This window comes from Vidua chalybeata, chromosome 1 (genome assembly GCF_026979565.1).
Source record: "Vidua chalybeata isolate OUT-0048 chromosome 1, bVidCha1 merged haplotype, whole genome shotgun sequence".
Lineage (NCBI taxonomy): Eukaryota > Metazoa > Chordata > Aves > Passeriformes > Viduidae > Vidua > Vidua chalybeata.
The window spans coordinates 30,634,322-30,638,441 of NC_071530.1; the positions used below are offsets into that span (position 1 = coordinate 30,634,322).

The 4,120-nt window shown below is 40.8% G+C and overlaps 1 long non-coding RNA gene across 1 annotated transcript; it reads right to left on the reverse strand.

Moving 5' to 3' along the window:
- Positions 1–1,347: 1,347 nt before the first annotated feature.
- LOC128795748 (uncharacterized) lies at positions 1,348–3,859 on the reverse strand. The gene is made up of 2 exons (XR_008433630.1): positions 3,776–3,859; positions 1,348–1,804 (listed from the first exon to the last, which is right to left on the reverse strand). It is a non-coding gene; the product is annotated as an uncharacterized LOC128795748 (long non-coding RNA).
- Positions 3,860–4,120: the final 261 nt, after the last annotated feature.

The window sequence follows — 4,120 nt, forward strand, 5'->3', positions numbered from 1 at the left end:
TTAAATTAAAAAACAAATGACATGAAATTCAAAAATTTTGAAAGATGAAATATTGACAACAAGTATCCACATAGTTTACCTAAATTTGGGCCTGGAAAGTCAGGTGTCATAGGGAAGTGCCAGTAGCCAGTTTAGTTATTTCTTCCCACAGTAACTCCCTGTTGAGGTGTTGCCATTATGATTGCTTTTTATTTATGGTCTTACAGGATCAGGTTCTTTCACAAGAATCCCAGCAATGACCAGTATCCACAGGTGTCATATTTTAGCTAATGTTCCTGTGTTGCTGGCCTTAGACATTCTTTTTTCTTCAGTCACAATTATTCCTAAGTTTTGGTAGAGACTTAGATTTATTATTTTTCCAATATGATTTAGAAACTATGCTTATCTGCTGTTTCAGTAGATCTGTGGCTACAGACTATGTCTGTATGAGTACTGAATTCCAGACAGTTATTGTAAGATAGGAGAATAGGATACATGACATTCAAAAGTACCTTTAAACTGTTTTTGGCAGTTGTCTTCACTAGATTTTACCCCAACAGTATTTCTAAAGGAAAAATTGTCTTAAGATTTCAATTGGAATTCAAAGTGTATTTTACTGCCATACTCACAAACAACTAAGAGCTCAGAGGTCTTTGTAAGACCACTTGGATGGTGGAGCTGCAAAACAACAAACTGAATCATCCTCAGAAAATCCCCTGGCCTGAAATCAGGTTGTGATCAGCGTGTATGACTGATCTGATTGTGTATGGTTGCTGGTAGGTACCCGCTCCTGACTTCTCAGAACCTTTGGTTCCTGTCCAGCAATTCACACTCCAGTGCATGGAACAGAACTCCGGGGCAGCAGCCAAGCTCAGCACGTAGGCATGGTGTGGGTGAGCATCTCCTGTGTGTGACATGTGTGCATGACATGACTAACTCCACCAAGGGAAAACCAAGGAGTTAAAAGCCTTGTTTGTCCTCTTTAATACAGCACATGGTTGCTTCAACCTGTCCTTTCAGCACTTTTGCCCTGCTATTTTACAAGTATGACAAACTGAAGATGACTTATGTTTCTCTTGGTGTCCTGTAGCACAGTGCACATATTGAACCTTTTGACTTCTTGCAATGTAATTCTTCTATTTCTTAGAATGCTGGAGATGCAAAAGGCAGCAGGGTGTGTGTGTGTGCACAGAGGAGGGAATTAGGCAGAGATGTAGGAAAAAAAAAAAAAAAGTAAAATAAAGGTTTGCTGAAAATAAAGAAATTGCAATACTACTCTCATTCAAGAACTTGAACTTTGCAGGAGCAAAACACTTTGTACTTTCACTTTTTAAATTTCTGTGCTGTGTATAGATAAATAGCAACAAATAGAATTGCCCATAACATTTTATTTTCTATGATCCCTGGGTCATTTGTAGAGTTCTGACTTTTTAAAGAGGTATGTCCTAGTTCAGGTGTCCTAGTTCAGGTCAGGACAGGGATCATTTTTGCAGTAGCCAGGAGAAGGTGTTGCCAGGATATGGAGGTTATTCTATACCACTTCACTCACAATGCCTTCTGGGCAGAAGGCATTCCTTCCAGTTGAGCAAATGTGGTGAGGAAGTTGTCTGGTATTGCTTGTTGTCACGGGGTTTCCGTGGGAGTCCTTTCTTTTCTCATACCTTTTGTTATTAATATTGTTGCTGTCACTGTTGTTATCACGCTGCTGTTTCCAGCATATCGTTCTTGTCTCAGCTGATGATTTTGACCTTTTGTGCCTCCAACTGGAGCAGAGGGGAGTGGCAGTGGCTCATGGTTTTAGTGGGAGAATTGGAGAACACCATTCCTACATCATGACAGGGGGAGAAAATGCAAAATGAATGAATGTGACTGAAGTGTTAAGCCTCAAACGATGAAGGTGCAACTGGGCACAGTGGCAAGAATGGTGCAGCATAACCATTCTGAATGATGCAGAATAAGTCAAAATACCACTTTTGAAAAAACAAAATCTTGCTGCAGGATAGAAAGAACATACATTTATTCCATCCTTTTTGGAATGAGGATTGGGAACAAAGACTTGCACTGTTCTTTGTGTCTGCTCAGTGGAGTTTTGGCTCAGTGATACCTGTGCTCGGGCAAGACTGGCCAGATTTTTGACCATATTAAAACAGTATTGCATAAATCTGCTAAAATACATCTCAACCCACCAAAAGAGAACTTTGCCTCCCCCAAAAAACCACTGCAACAAACAAACAAACCAAAACCACAACCTCCACCTCAAAACCAGATGAGAATTTAGGAAAAGGAGTATTAAATATAGCAGCTCATGTCTGTAACTTGGAGCTATCCTTGCTCTCAGGTGAACTCCTGAGAGAGTTGAGAGCCAGCCACCACAGCTCCATCCAGAGCACTCCAGACTCAGGCTGGTGTGGTCTGCACCATGTAACTGCATGGATGCTGAGCTCCAGGGGGAGCTCACTACCCCAATAGCCATTCCACAAGTCTTCTATTTGACGTAAAATGACTTCTCCTGCATAGTTGCTCTGGATTTGAGTATTCACACTTAATTTTAGGCAATTGCTCAGCATGTTTTTTTTAAATAATGAATGACTATACCAAAAATTAAACGCAGGGGAATTGCCTCTTGGCACTTACGCTACCAGCAGTTCCAGGAAAGATTATCCACTGCTATATCAAGAAAGCATTATACCAAATGAGGAGTCCAGATGTTAAATTTGTACATTATTTTCCTGATTTCTTCCCCTATGCATAGTTAAACTTTTCAAATATTTTATCTCTTATCCAGATATTCAAAACCTTCTGCTTTATGGGGAAGGCCATGAGATCGCCCTGCCTTCAGCCTAAAGAACTGAAGAGACTAGTTGCTCTTTCAGTCAGCTTTAAGTCCTTAACTCATCACATAGTTATATAAGCTATTATCCCTAAACCATTTTGAGCAGAGGACTTCATAAATAACCTTGCTGACATAAAGATTCTACCTAAACAACAGAGTAAATGCATAAGAAAGACTAACTCAAGCTGTAACCTTTGTCTATGCACCTGGAATACTTTTTAAAGCTGTCAATAAATTGTAATGGATAGCTTAACACTTTGAAATACAGTGGAAAAGCCAATTAAAAATACCTTGGAGCTGCAGTTGGAAATACTGTGAGTCAGTTGGTCAAAACTTGCTTTCAGAAATAATTCAGAGCTCACTAATTTTACCATTAACAGTCAGAAATACAGCAATTTACTTGAGTATCCTCATTTTACTTTGGACTGATGCTAGTGTCAGAAGCAAGGATACTCAAACCAAAGCCATTCCCTTGACATGAATGTCAGCCCAGAACTTTAGTCATCAGAGACAAAGAGTGAATTAATCATGTAACATTTTCATAAATGCATTAATTTCCTTTTCTTCATAGCATTGCTGCGGTGTGGTTTTTGCTTTAAGTTTGTGTTTGCCCACTATTCTCCTGCCTAATTTCCTCCCCTCCCGAGTTACCCATCTCCCCAAGCCCTTCCCTAACTTCCTCCCTCCCAAGTTGTCAATCCTCCCTATCCCTACCCCTTTTTCCAGAGTGTTCCTTGTCTATCTTGTAGTATTCGATACCCCATTTGTTACTTTGTATTCTCCCCCTCCCCTGCTCTCCCTGATAGGTTTATAGAATGTTAGTCCTGCCCTAGATTCCTCCCCTGCCATGCCCTCATTTGTTGGTTGCCCTATACCACTCCCCCTATAAAAACCTCTGCAGAGGTCCTGAGTTCTTTTTTTGGGGTCCCAGGTCGTGGACCTAATAAATCCATCCAGTTTTACCCCAAGTCCCGTGTCGTCGCTATGGGTTCCTGTGCCAGACCAAGCGATAATTGGGAATAGCAGAGCTCACGGGGGGAAGGTCGCGCCCCTGCTGTTGCTGCCCAGCACCATACGACAGCGCACTGTGACATAGCATCTCTTCTAAACTATGGATTACAAGCTAGCTGAAACCTGGAACAGAGGGATCTCCCTTTTAAGTGCACATGTATGGAGCAGTAGCATCCCAGCTTACGACTGGTATTATGCAGTGCTAAAATGATATAAGTGATAATTCACAACAGCTGTGTTGTCTTTTGGGAAACATTTGTTATACTCCAAAATATATTCTTAGCTTATTTAGGGTTT